Raw genomic sequence first — 14,807 nt, 5'->3', positions numbered from 1 at the left:
TGTCATGAATATATGCTAAAAACAATAAAGTGGATAGACTCACCAAACCTTCATGAGCATGAAACCCTCTTTTTAGGATCCTGAGCAACTCTCCTCTTGTTGGACTAGTGATCTGTGGGACCCATTGCAGGACATACTGTGTTAAATGATGAAACAATTTTGTTGGTCTCTCTTAGAAGTATTACTTTGGGGATTTGAAGAAGGATTAAGTTAGCGAGGACAGAAGAATGAGCAATTAGGAAGCTAAATGAAGAATTTTTGTGTAGGATATAAGATAAAGGTCCATGTTAATTCTTTTGCATATAGATATCAAGTTTTCCTAGCACCATTTGTGGAAGAATATTCTTTCCCCATTGTGTATTCTTGGCACCCTTGTCAAAGATCAGTTGACCGTATATGCATGGGTTTATTTTCCTGCTTTTTATTACATTAATCTATGCATCTTTTATATGCCAGTACCATACTGTTTTAATTACTATAGTTTTGTAATATACTTTGAAATAAAGAGGTGTAATACCTCCAGCTTTGTTCGTTCTTCAGATAGCTTTGGCTATTCATTGTATTTTGTAATTCTAAATGAATTTTAGAATTGTTTTCTCTATTTCTGTAAAAAATGGCATTGAGATTTTGAAAAGGATTGTATTGAATGTATAGATTGCTTTGGGTAGTGTGGACATTTTAACAATGAAGAGTCTTCTAATCCATAAATATGAAATGTTTTATCATTTATTTTTGTCTTGTTTCTTTCATCAATGATTTGCAGCTCTCAATGAACAAATCTTTCACTTCCTTGATTAAGTTTATTCCTATTTTTAAATATACTACTGTAAATGCAATGTCTTCTTAATTTCCTGTTCATATTTTTTGTTAGTATATAGAAATGCAACTGACTTTTATGTCAATTTTGCATATTGCAACTTTATTGTATTATTTTTAGTTCTAACAGATGTTTGTGTGTGTGTGTGTGTAGTCTTTAGGATTTTCTACATATAGAATCATATCATCAACAAATAATTTTAGTCCTTCTTTTCTGATTTAGATGACTTTCTTTGTGTTTCTTGCCTAATCGCTCTGGGTAGGGCTCCCAGTACTATGTTGAATAGAAGTGATGAGAGTGGGCGCCTTGTTTTTAATCTTAGAGGAAAAGCTTTCAGTTTTTCACTGTGAGTAAAATGGATTAAAAACTATAATGTAAAACCTGAAACTTTAAAACTCCTAAAAGAAGACAGGGGGAAAGCTTCATGACATTGAGAATGCCAATGATTTCATGAATATGACACCAGAAGCATAAACAACAAAATGAAATTAGACAAGTGAGACTATCAAACTAAAAGGTTCTACATAGCAAAGAAAGCAATTAACAGAGTGAAAAGGCAACCTACAGAATGCGAGAAAATATTTGAAAACTATCTGATAAGGAATTAATATCCAAAATATAGAAATAACTCTCACAACAGCAAGAAAACAAAACAAAACAAAACAAAAACTAATTAAAAAGTGAGCAAAGGACTTAAATAGACATTTCTCCAAAAGAGACATACAAATGGCTACAGATACATGAAAAGATACTTATCACTCAAGAAGTGCTAATCAAAACCACAATGAGATATCCCTTCACACCTATTTGAGTGGTTATTTTCAAAGAAAGAAAAGAAAAGATAGTCTTAGCAAAACTGTGTAGAAAATAGAGTAGTTGTACATTGTTGGTGGAAATGTAAAATGTTGCAGTAACTACATAAAAACAGTATGAAGTGCCTCAAAAAAATACAAAATGGAATTACCAATGATCCAGCTATCTCACTTCTGAGTATATCTCCAAAAGAATGAAAATCAGGATCAAAGAGATACATAGGTACTACCATGTTAATTGTAGCATTATTCACAATAGCTAAATAGCTAATATATGGAAACAAGCTAAATGTCCACTGACAGATGAATAGATAAGAATATTTATAATAAAATAAATAAAATGTTTATATATATATATATATATATATATATATACACACACACACAGTGAAATATTATTAATCCTTAAAAAAGAAGACCCTGCCAAGAGACAATATGGATAAACCTTGAGGACATTATGCTAAGGAAAAGAAATCAGTCATAAAAGGACAAATACTGCATGATTTCACTTATGAGGTATCTAAAATAGCCAAAATTCAGAATCAGAATCAGAGAGTATGATGGCAGTTGTCAAGGATTGAGGGTGGAGGAAAGTGGGGAGTTTCTGTTAAATGGGTATACAATTTCAGTTAAGCAAGATGAGTAAGTTCTAGGGATCAGCTATACAAGATTGTGCCTGTAGTTAACAACATGGTATTGTACATTTATAATTTTTTAAGTCGGTAGATTAAAAAAATAATAAAATACAGCAGTCTCCCTTTATCTGTGGTTTTGCTTTCTGTGGTTTAAGTTAAGCAGAGTTCAGTACGAGACATTTTGAGAGAGAGAGAGAGTCCACATTCACATAACTTTTATTACAGTATACTGTTATAATGGTTCTATTTTATTATTGTTGTTTTTAATCTGTTACCATGCCTAATTTATAAATTAAACTTTATTATATGTATATATGTATAGGAAAAAAACACAGTATTTATAGGATTTGGTACCATCTCTAGTTTCAGGCATCCACTGGAGGTCTTGGAGCATGTGATGGTTAATAGTGTCAACTTGATTGGATTGAAGGTTGCAATATTGATCCTGGGTGTGTCTGTGAGGGTTAACATTTGAGTCAGTGGGCTGGGGAAGGCAGGCCCATCCTTAATTGGGTGAGAACCATCTAATCAGCTGCCAGAGAATATAAAGTAGGCAGAAAATGTGAAGCAATGAGACGGGCCTAGCATCCCAGCCTACATCTTTCTCCTGTGCTGGATGCTTCCTGATCTCAAACGTCAGACTCCAAGTTCTTCAGTTATTTTTTTTTTTTTTCATAACTATGAATTTTATTAAATGTTATATGTCTGAAATTTCCTTAGAAACTCTTGCAAAATTCCCACACTGGGTGTAGGTGGTGGGCAGAAGTATTAGCTACAATTTTTTGGCTTGAGTTGCTCAGTTCAGTTGGTCAGAACACAGTTCAGGGGAAGGCAAGGAAGTGGGCAGAAACTATGTGGGCCAGTTTATTTACTTGAACCTTCCACAGTTGTATCAACAATGTCCACAGGAACAATTATATCCTTCTAAAATACAGCTAATGTTTCAAGGAAAATCAAGGCTAACACATCACCACAATTAGGAAATCAACATAAAGTTTATGTCCCTTTAATAGTTGAATCATCTCTATAGCATCATTCTCTCAAAAAAAAAACAAAAAGACTTCATTACTCTCATTAACCAAAAGGTCATTATCAACACTCGATTAATCATCAGTACATAGTGTAGCTTATCTGACACAAATATTTAAATGATCAGTGGTGAGGTTTGAGTGACTGTAGATGACCTGTAAATGGAGTAGTGCCTTAAACTTTTCCTGAACTATTGTAGTTTTGAAATACTTAGACTGGCTCTCCTTGCTCCTCAGCTTGCAGACAGACTATTGTGGGACTTTGTGATCATATAAGTTAATACTTAATAGACTCCTCTCTCTCCATATATATAATATCCATATATATACACACTTAATAAACTCCTTTCTCTCTCTCTCTCTCTATATATACACACACATATATATATACACACATACATATATATACATATATACACGCACATGTATATATATATGTGTGCGTGTGTGTGTATATATATAGGATACATATATCCTATTAGTTCTGTACCTCTAAGAACCCTAACACAGAGCATATCCCTCATGAATAAAGGGGGAATAGTGTAAATAAAAAACAGCTAAAAGACGATTATAATAGATGTATTTCTAGCAATGTTAAGACAATTGTTTTAAGATAAAAACTCAATTCTGAGATAGAGCATGAAAAGAGTCGAATAAATAATCCACCTGATGATAGAAAGTACATACAGTGAAGCAACTTTTAAAAAGAAACTTCCTCTTGGGGAACTCAAATGACAAATTTTAGATATTGAGAATTCTATGAATGCTTTTCATGCTACAAGTCACTACACTGTCATATCAGAGCCTGGTTGATGGATCAGAGAGTTATGACTTTGAATTAAAGTTGCATGAAATTAAATCTGATGAGACTGGCCTGTCTGGACAATCTGCATCCTCTGAGGTGCAGTGTCTCAGACTGCAAAGCTGAAGATGATTTTCATGCTCAGAGGGAGTAGATTAGCAGCTCATGCATCTCTACAATCAATGTCCATCTTCCCTCTACGTCCTTTTTCCTCTGCTTTTCAACTTCTTCACTGAACTCTAATCTTGCAAACATGGAGTCAAAACTCACTGGGCTCTGTTGACAAATAGCTGATGCATTGATTAGATGGATGGAACCGATAGAAGTCAAGCTATTGTTGTGAGTGGAATGAGGAGTATAGATAAGTACAGGGAGGGAGGGAACTAGGACAAAAGATGCAAAACCAATCTTGCAGAGTAGGAGAGCTCATTCTGTACCCACAGAGACCAGGTTGCAGGGAAATTTATTTAGATGTGTTTGCAAAGCAGGAAGAAATAATCATCTGAGGTGAAAGATAGGAGTGAGATCCACAAAATTTGAAGAGGCACAAAGAGTATTAATCCCCTTTTGACAGTTTCAAAAAGAAATACATATTTAATGTCTTTTAACTGCTCATCACTGTTGCAAGTTTTTAGAATGAAGTGTCGATGCTCCCTTTCAAGAACTAAAATAATAAAGATACTTGGGGTTGGGTGCGGTGGCTCATGCCTGTAATCCCAGCAGTTTGGTAGGCTGAGGCGGGTGGATCACTTGAGGTCAGGAGTTTGAGACCAGCCTGGCCAATAGGGTCAAACCCTACTAAAAATACAAAAATTAGCCGGGCTTGCTGGCATGTGCCTGTAGTCCCAGCTACTCGGGAGGCTGAGGCAGGAGAATTGCTTGAACCCGGGAAGTGGAGGTTGCAGTGAGCTGAGATTGCACCACTGCATTCCAGTCTGGGTGTTGCAGAGAGACTCCATCAAAAAAAAAAAAAAAAAAAAGATACCTTATAGTAGATGTAATCAGCTCACATGCCCAGAGAGTCTAGGTAGATGATGATAATAGGTGGAGCTGAGCAGGGATAAATTGGGGAGGGAAAGGATAGTGATGAATGGATCACAAGACAAGTGCCAGCTTGAAAACATTGAAAGCTGGGAGCAAATACTCAACTTCAGGCAATTTCATCCCTGCAGGAATGGGGACTTAGAGTTGCCAGATGTTCTGATGTTCAAGAAAGCCTACAACTACATATTTTGCATGTAAATTATACCCTTTGGGCCAAAGCCATGAGGGTATAGTCCACATAGCACTTAGGAATCTGTGAATTCTGTTCCACAGGACTACAGTGAGGCAGGATTGGGAATGCTTGAGTCAGCGTTGGAGTGGACCTATGGATGTGTGTGACCTGCAGATTACTTACGAACTGACTTGCAATTTCCTTATCAATAAGTTGAGGTTTTATAATACCTACCTATAATAATATAATACAAACTTCATAGATTTAAAGGCGTGATATGGTTGAAGTCACTGTAGTAGGGAGAGTTAACTGCCCATCAACATTTTGTTGTCCTTTCTTGATATAGAGTCGTTTTTTTTTTTTTTTTTTTTAGGCGGAGTCTCGCTCTGTCGCCCGGGCTGGAGTGCAGTGGTCGGATCTCAGCTCACTGCAAGCTCCGCCTCCCGGGTTTACGCCATTCTCCTGCCTCAGCCTCCCGAGTAGCTGGGACTACAGGCGCCCGCCACCTCGCCCGGCTAGTTTTTTTGTATTTTTAGTAGAGACGGGTTTTCACCGTGTTAGCCAGGATAGTCTCGATCTCCTGACCTCGTGATCCGCCCGTCTCGGCCTCCCAAAGTGCTGGGATTACAGGCTTGAGCCACCGCGCTTTTGAGAAGTGACTGTTCAGCTGTAACTACATTTTCTAGCTCTCCCTTACAATAGGCTGTGCCCATGTGAGTGAGTAGTTCTCATTATTGGGCTGAAAACAAAGTGATTTATGTGTCACTTTTAGACCAGTATTTCCAGGAAGCAGGGGTGCCTCTTCATCCTCTCTTTGTCGGTGGAATATATGTGATGATCAGGGTGACCAAACCACAAGACAGAAGGATCCTGTGTCTCAGAATCACTACATGTATGGAAGCTAGCTGCCAACCAGGAACATCCACTTGCATTGTTAGATAAGTGATAAATTAATGTCTGTTTTGTTCGAGTCATCATACACTTTAAGATCAATTTGATGCTCTCCTGTCCCAATCTAATAACGCAACTCTTGACACATGGAAGGTGCTATGTGAGTGTGAGTTCCTTTCTCTAGAATTATGTTGATAATTATGCACTGTTATCTTTTCTTCTGTATCTACTGTGTGTGTAGCACTCTCACATACTTATTATGTGTACACCTATGATATGTGCAGAACTATGGTGAGGAGTGACACTTCGCCTGCACTGTGTCATTCCTCACCACAGTCTTGCAAGGTAAATATTATAACTTGCATTTTATAATTGCACAATCAGCTACCCTGAGAAGTGAAGTTATGCATCTAAGGTGACCCAACTGGTAAGTGATGGAGCTACAATGTGAACTATGTCCGTCTAATTCCATACCTAGGCTCTTTCTATCCTGGCCCTAAGGCTAAATGAAGTATAGTGGGAGAAATATTTCACATGGCCCTGGATACTATGATAGATGCTTTTAGTCTTTATATCTTATCAATTAATAGAGCATAGAGAACTTCAGGAAACTTTTCAATACTTTAAAATGATTTTTGTGACTTCCTACTGAAACTTAAAAACTATTTTTGCTTATCTAAATTGAATAAAGGATGTGATTTTCCAAAGAAACTTCACACTGAATTATTCTATGACAATAGTATCAGACTGGATTGCTCAGCTGCATTTATGATAAGTGAATGAAAAATAATTTTCAAAGTACAAGAGAGAGTATGGTACAATCTCAAGTTTATCTTTGTATCCCTAGGGTCTATGCAGTCCCTAGCATACAATAGACACCCAAATATGGTTTGGAAGGAAGGAGGGAAGAGTGAAAGGGAGGACAGAAAGAAGGTAGAAAAGGAGGGATGGAGGAAGAGGGGAAAGGAGGGAGGGCATGAAAGTAGCAAGAGGAGGGGAGGATCAGAAAGAGGAGGGATCAGAAAGAGACTAGAAAAGGAGAGAAGAGGGAACAGAATGAGAGAGAGAGGGAAGAAGGGGAGAGAGAGAGAGCGAGATGCACGACATTACCCATCTGCAGTCTGTGTTCTATTTTGGAGTGAAGTCCCAGTGCTTGCACTAACTGGCAGTATAAACTCTTAATATAAATTTAGAATCTTGTCTGAGCCCCCTCTTTGAAGATGAGGAATCTGAGACTTAGAGGTTAGACACGTTTTGCAAAGTCTCTCAGCTAGTTAATTGTAGAACCAAGATTAGAACCTAGTTCTCCTGAGTCCCAATTACATTACCTTTAAACAATTTTCACCCTACCATTAATAATAAATGCAGGTGAGATGAAAGCACAGAGGCTCTTGTGCAGAGAAGTCAGTATAAATAAGTATATATGTGAATATATGTCATTTCATTATCCTGAGTCAGTGACTTGTCACAACCAAACTGGCTAAATTTCATAGATAAGTTCAGTCAAGTCTCAACATACATTTATTTTTGGCAAACTTAACTCTAGGAGCTCAGCAGAGATTATGAGAAGGAAAGAGAACGGGAAGAGTTTAAATAATGCAGGCAATCTCACCAGTCCCTCGACTCAAACATATGGCCTGAGGCAGCCCAACATGGAAGCCTCGATCTGCCATTCCTCCGTTGGTAGTAAGTTCTCTTGTGTTTCCCATGGAGTGAGCATCTCGCTGTGCTGAGTGTTTAGTGTTTAAAGATACATATTTTTCATACAACATTGCCCCTGAATGCAAGCCAACTCACCACTTCATCTGGTGCTCAACTGAAGGGAGAGCAATCTGTTCCAAAATTGGAGCAAATGTAGTCTGTGTTGGATATTCTGAGAGTTAGTATTATGATATCCAGTGTAGTGCCTTCTGAGGGGCATTGAAAGGTAATTTCAACTATGTGTTGTGTTTGCTTTAGAAGTTGACTTGAGAAACCAGTCCCCTGTTGAGATATGACATCCTTGAATTGATTTCTCCCATGTTAATTCAATGTACTATTTGCTTGCTTCTCTGACATTAGCATGGCCAAACACCACACACTTTAATTGCAATTAGTGACTTTGTAACCTTGACTCAAACTGTGTTATTAGAATACATGCCTGGGTGATGAACAATATTTAAAATTCCTGTCATATTGGAGAACCAATAATACCAAAGTGGCAACTTTTTAAAAATGAAAACAGTTAGGATTCCTCTAATAATGAGGATCAAGGATGAGTATTCCTTCAAAGGCATGAGGCGTTTAGACTTCAAAGACTAGCTGGGTGTGGTGGCTCGTGCCTGTAATCCTAGCACTTTGGGAGGCCAAGGCGAGCTTATCACCTGAAGTCAAGAGTTCGAGACCAGCCAACATAGTGAAACCCTGTCTCTACTAAAAGTACAAAAAAATTAGCCAGGCGTGGTAGTGGGTGCCTGTAATCCCAGCTACTTGGGAGGCTGACTCAGGAGAATTGCTTGAACCTGAGAGGCAGAGGTTGCAGTGAGCTGAGATCACGCCACTACACTCCAGCCTGGGTGACGGAGTGAGACTCTGTCTCAAAACAAAACAAAACAAAACAAAACAAAACAAAATATATATATATATATATATATATTTATATTTATACACACACACACACACATACACACACATATTTCAAAGACTGGTGGACAAAAAGTTAAAGATGCTGAGTTCAAATCTTAGCTCTGCCATTGATAGCTGCGTAGTACCTGGCATACCAATTACACTATCTGGGATCTGATTTCATTACTTAAAACCCGTGTAGGCAGTAACAGAGATCTCAAAAGTTGCTTCTGGATTTTATATTATTTCAGTCTATTAAATATGTTTCCCGTTCTTCTGTGCACAAGGACAAGAGAAAATAGCTCTCTACAATCTGCTTGCACACCTGCCACTTGGTAGATCAGAAGGCAAGAACCAAATTGGAACTATAATTTGGCTCATTCCCAAATTAGAAGTTTGATGCTGCCTTAACATTCTCCTATAGGATTCTTTCTTCTTATTGCAGGTACAGTTACCTATTAGATTCAGCTTCATTTTCTACGCCCAACATTCAAAGTGTAAGAAACCCCAGTGCATGTTTTACTTTCCTCCCACTGCAGCGTTGATTCAATAATTTTGTGATTTGCTAATGGCTCATGGTTCTTCTGGATTTTGGATATCAGGCTAATAATATTGTATTATTTTGATGCCACCAAAGTCCTGCTACATGGGAAATCCTATCCATTTATATCTGGTTCTTCTAAGAATGTGTGACCAAGAAGAGTTGACATTTCTTCAAAGACTGAGAATTAAAAACAAACGAACACACAAACAACTCTGTGATCTTAAGCTTGCCTTTTCTTCTCAGCAACCAAGAACATCAATGAAAAATTCTGGTTCTGGCCAAAGCAAAATGTAGCCTCATAACACCCTATCAGTTTTGAGTTAAGCAATAAAAGCATCAGCAAGGAAAATACTAAGCTAAGAAGACTCAAACACTAGTGAATGGGGAAGAAAAAGAAAAGACATCAATCGTTGAAAATATTGCAAAGGAGTACAGAGCTTCCAATTAAAGAAATGTCCCGGCCGGGCGTGGTGACTCATGCCTGTAATCCTATCACTTTGGGAGGCCAAGGCGGGTGGATTGCCTGAGCTCAGGAGTTCGAGACCAGCCTAGGCAACAAGGTGAAATCCCGTCTCTACTAAAATACAAAAAATCAGCCGGGTGTGGTGGTATGCTCCTGTGATCTCAGCTACTCGGAGGTTGAGGCAGGAGAATTGCACCGGGGAGGCGAAGTTTGCAGTGAGTCAAGATCACGCCACTGCACTCCAGCCTGGTTGACAGAGCGAGACTCCATCTCAAAAAAAAAAAAAAGAAAAAAGAAAAATAGAGAAAGAATGAAATATACCACTTCCTCAGCTTTTGAGAAGTCCTCCAAAGAGGCGAGTGTTCTCTAACCGAAAGAAATTGGATGCTTGTGAAGGGAAAAAGACAGAAAATATAGCTCATTCTAGTGAAAGGATAAATTCATAGGTTCCTGAACCTTGTGTGAACCATTAATAGAGTGGCTTCTTCCCCTCAGGGTCAAACACAGATGTGACTTCTCATGTCATAGAGCGATGTGTTCTTTAGAAGTCTTCCTCACCAGCTTGTGAGCCCTTCACTTGTGAGGGCTCAAAGTAGGCACTTAATACATGTTTTCTTTTATTTAACATGCTTCTAGAATGTCTCCGCTTTCAGTGTTCTTATTTTGGAGAAGTCCTGCTTAGTCTTCTGGGCCATGCAGGCACAGAACTAGGAAGGAAGAGAAGTGAAGTTCAAGGTCCACTTTCAGGAGTATATTTATGTATGTAAGAGTAATCTGTAAATGGAAAATCTTATATAGACAAGAGTGGTGAATACCAGGGAGGCTGAGGAAACTTAACAGAATGACAACACAACTAGAATATAAGCCAAATCTAAGCAATTCCAAGTTAGACAAGAAGCATAACAAGAGTTCTGAGAAAGGGAAGGTGACTGTGGGCTGGAGCCTCGTGTCGTGTTCAGTTGCCAGAGTCATGTTTAGAAAAGCACACCCTACAGAACACTCCAGCTGAGTTTGTGGTGTGGGAAGTTAAAGAGTGCTTCTACATTTGTATTGTTCTTTTCCTTTCATTTTAACAGAGCCACAAGCCATGTAGCCTGAAGAGCCCATCTCTGCTCTTCGGCCATTGGCGTCTGGAGGTGAAAAGGCAAGATCTGTGGAAAAGTCTGCACTCACTCGCTGTACTTAAATGCCCTGATGCTCTATGATAACTAATTTATCAGAAGGTACCCTCATTGTTCAATTTGTAACAGTATCAAACACGAAGGGCAAGTGATAGTCTAGGAAGGAAGGATGGATATGGTGATAAAAGAAGAGTAGGTCATAAGGAAATATTTAGTTGATTGGATTAAAAAGAAAGCCAAAGAATGTTTTTGAAATACAGAGAGGATTCAGACGGCATGTATTCTTTTGGCTGACCCACATTTAGCCTCTGAGGAGAAGGCAGTGGGAGATTTTGCTGAAGTTTACTCTGGGACAGGCATTTTGCTAAGTCCTTCTCATGGCTTGTCTCACTCAACTCTCATAGCAATGCGATATATTTTGGAGGATTATTGGACTCACCTTTGAAGATGTGAAAATTACAATGTAGTTACATAAATCTGCCAATAAGTGCTGGAACCAACACAAAAACCTGGACAGTCTGAGTTTAGGGCCTACATTTTTGGGCACTGTTCATGGTGATAGCTATCTCTTATTATGCCAATTATTATGCTGGATGCTTTAAAACTAATATCTCTTTCCAAAAACTAAAACTAAGGGAAGTTGCATGACCTGCCTAATACCACATAGCTATTAAGTAGGTGAGAAATAAAAAAAAAGTTTACTTCAAAGCCACATTTTTTTTAACCTAGGAAATGAGGGAATATAGAACAAAAAACAAATCTTGACTCTTTTCTTGTAGAACCGTATAGTCTTGAAGGATACAAAAAATAAGAGATGGAAATAGCAAAAATGAAATTAAAATCCTGGGTCAAGTTATGACATTTAACAATTGACTGCTACGGGCCAGGAGGAATAAGAGAGAGTGACAAGGCAGGGTGGCCTGAAAGCTCTTAGAGGAATGGGGTTAGTTCTCAAATTTGCAGAAAGACTTGTCAGTTTCTCCTTTTAATCATTTTCCCATCTATCTGTTTCCCCTCCCTAGATCTTGAAATAAACCTCTTGTCTATTTTCAGCTGAATGGTGCCATGGAGACAGGCCTGGTGTCCAGGAAGTAGAGATTCAAGCAATCTGTCCTGGAGTGCCTCATGACTCCTGTTTCAGGGCCAGGTGCAGAGCCTAGCATGTGTGTGGTAGGACGTGGCTGTGCTGCTCTGTGGGCTGCAGAGGAAGGTCTCAGAGAGGTGTATTAGAAACTGGAAATGAAGGTTGCCAATTATTGACATTTCACCTAGGAAGGCTGTGGCAACAAACATTTGCAGAGAAATAAAGCCAATGAAGCTGTGTATAGAAAGTGGGCCAAGGAGATGCTCACAGGAAAGAAGGCAAAAGCATGTCTAATATATACTTTCACATATTTCTTAGTGTCATAGAGAAAATGCTAATAGCTGCTTTGCATGGAGTGTATGCTATGTACTAGATACTATGCATTCCTGATCTCTATTTACAGAATTCCTTTCTAACAGGGGGTCAAAATGAAGGGTTGAAAGAGGTTAAAGTAATATCACACATCTTTGAGTCCAGGTTGGTTTTGCTCTAAAGCCTGTGCTTTTTAACTTAATACTCTACTGTTCTGCAAGTGCTCAGAAAGCCTATGCCGGCCGGGCCCGGTGGCTCAAGCCTGTAATCCCAGCACTTTGGGAGGCCGAGACGGGCGGATCACGAGGTCAGGAGATCGAGACCATCCTGGCTAACACAGTGAAACCCCATCTCTACTAAAAATACAAAAACTAGCCGGGCGAAGTGGCGGGCGCCTGTAGTCCCAGCTACTCGGAGGCTGAGGCAGGAGAATGGTGTGAACCCGGGAGGCGGAGCTTGCAGTGAGCTGAGATCCGGCCACTGCACTCCAGTCCCGGCGACAGAGCGAGACTCCGCCTCAAAAAAAAAAAAAAAAAAAAAAAAAAAAAAAAAAAAAAAAAAAGAAAGCCTATGCCAAGGATAAGCGACAGTTTCAGACCTTTCTCTCATGTCTAGTGCAGGTTTGTATTGTGGTTTCTATATTTGTGTGTGGGAAACTAGCAAGAAGAGGGGTTATGTACATTGAGACTGGGTCTCCTGGCAAGCACAGTGGTGGAGGTGTTTGCTTCTTCTGAGGCAGCCTCCATGAAACTTCTCTTCCCTACTTCTGTCATTTTTGATCTGAATGGTGGGCGACATCTTCCACAGAGCTTTCACAGAATAGCCAATGGCGTGGCTGGCCATGTCTCTTAAGTGCACTTGTTCCTGGTTAAATGGCAACCCAGTATGTTTCCCAGAAATTATGTATGCTCATAATAAATCATTTTCTGTTTAAACAAGCCTGAGTGGATTCTGTGGTCTGTAAAAGTCCCTGTAATTTATATTACTTCATTTGACAAACAGGAAAACTGAGGCTCAGGGATGATGTGACTTACCTACATATTCCTTCCTTCTGCCATATTCTTTTTGCATAAGTAGCCAGATTTTCTTGTAAAGGTCTTCTATGGGTGGGGTTTATCTGTAAGAAAAGTGAGCTTAGCTTGTTTACCTGGCTTTCACCGTCAGTGTTGATTATATGGCATTATGTCAGGTAGTATATGGACTTCTTTTTTTTTTTAACCTAACTTTAAAAGAACAAGATTTCCTAAAAATACCCTTTGCAAGAGGCAGTCTGTGGTACAGTCAAAGGAAGGCCATGTAAATATGTGTTGGTTTCATCTACTGGGCAGCCTTTCTCCCATTTCTGGTAAGCGTCTCCTGTTTTTTCTTGACGGAACTCTTATTCTGCAGGCCACGTGATTCTGATGGGGCTGAATCATAAAGGCCCCCTGACAGGGGCCAGCATGTGACTGAGAGTGGCCAATCAGGGTGCTAGTGTAGTCTGGGAGAGGGCACATGTTAGGTCAACTAGAGTCCATTTTGGATGTTTGGTTTGACTTTTGAGAGTAGGAGAGCTGCATTATACCTTCGACTGAAGCATGGAAGCTTGAAATGTCAAGATGTCATCTTGCCACCAAATGGGACAAACTTTCCTGAGAATAAAATTTAAAAAGAATGAAAGAGTTGATAACTGGGAGAGAGAACCAGGTGAAGGAAAACAGCTGGAGAATGAGAGACAGAGAGATGGGCAGAAAGAGATTGATAGACAGAAAAAAGCAGAAAGAGAAGAAAGGAAGACAGAACCACAAGTAGAGAAAGAGGAGAAACCCTAGGCTCATATGCATACAGATTACACAGAAACACACATAGACAGGGGTGCAACACTCACTGACACATACAGACACACACGTACACACACATGCAAAGATATACATGGAGAGAGACCCCGTTGAGTAAGAGGGACTCAATGCCACCATCTCTTAATGGTATCATTGGAATTCCTAGAACCATCTGAACCTAAAATTATATCTGTTCATTGGATTTCCTGGCTCTAAGACCAACAAAGTTCTCTTTTTCTTAAGCCCATTTGGTTGGGGTCCTGAAGTGTATAGATTATGAATCTGGTGTTGCTGACTCCAGCTTGGTCACTCAACCAACTCTGTGACCTCAATTTATCTCAGATTCCTTAGTTTTCTCACCTTTAAAAAGGCAGCAGTGACAACTGCTTTACCTGCCTCCAACGTTGTGAGAGCTGATGTGATAAGACTATAAAGTGGTTTTGAAAGTAAAAACCAAAAAAGCTACATAGATATATGGATACAATCATTAATCATCTATCCTGAAAAATTGCCATGGTAGGAATTTGGTGGTGGTGGTGGTGGTGGTGGTTTTTTTAAATGCTGCAGTTTTCACAGTGGATAAGGCTGTAAAACAGCTAATCCACAGAGGTTATGCTTTTTGAGGTAACAGAATCAGCTATTAGAAGATGTCAAACACTTG

The 14,807-nt window shown here is 39.2% G+C and overlaps 1 long non-coding RNA gene across 1 annotated transcript; it reads left to right on the top strand.

The window, feature by feature from the left end:
* The first annotated feature begins 2,946 nt into the window (after window positions 1-2,946).
* On the top strand, window positions 2,947-12,561 carry LOC117064560. Its single transcript, XR_004429531.1, has 3 exons — window positions 2,947-3,072; window positions 12,144-12,156; window positions 12,551-12,561. It is a non-coding gene; the product is annotated as an uncharacterized LOC117064560 (long non-coding RNA).
* The last annotated feature ends 2,246 nt before the right edge of the window (window positions 12,562-14,807 follow it).

The sequence above is a fragment of the Trachypithecus francoisi genome, unplaced genomic scaffold (genome assembly GCF_009764315.1).
Source record: "Trachypithecus francoisi isolate TF-2019V2 unplaced genomic scaffold, Tfra_2.0 Lachesis_group2, whole genome shotgun sequence".
Taxonomy (NCBI): domain Eukaryota; kingdom Metazoa; phylum Chordata; class Mammalia; order Primates; family Cercopithecidae; genus Trachypithecus; species Trachypithecus francoisi.
The sequence above is the reverse complement of the archived record's forward strand: the minus strand, read 5'-3'. Positions and strand labels throughout refer to the sequence as shown.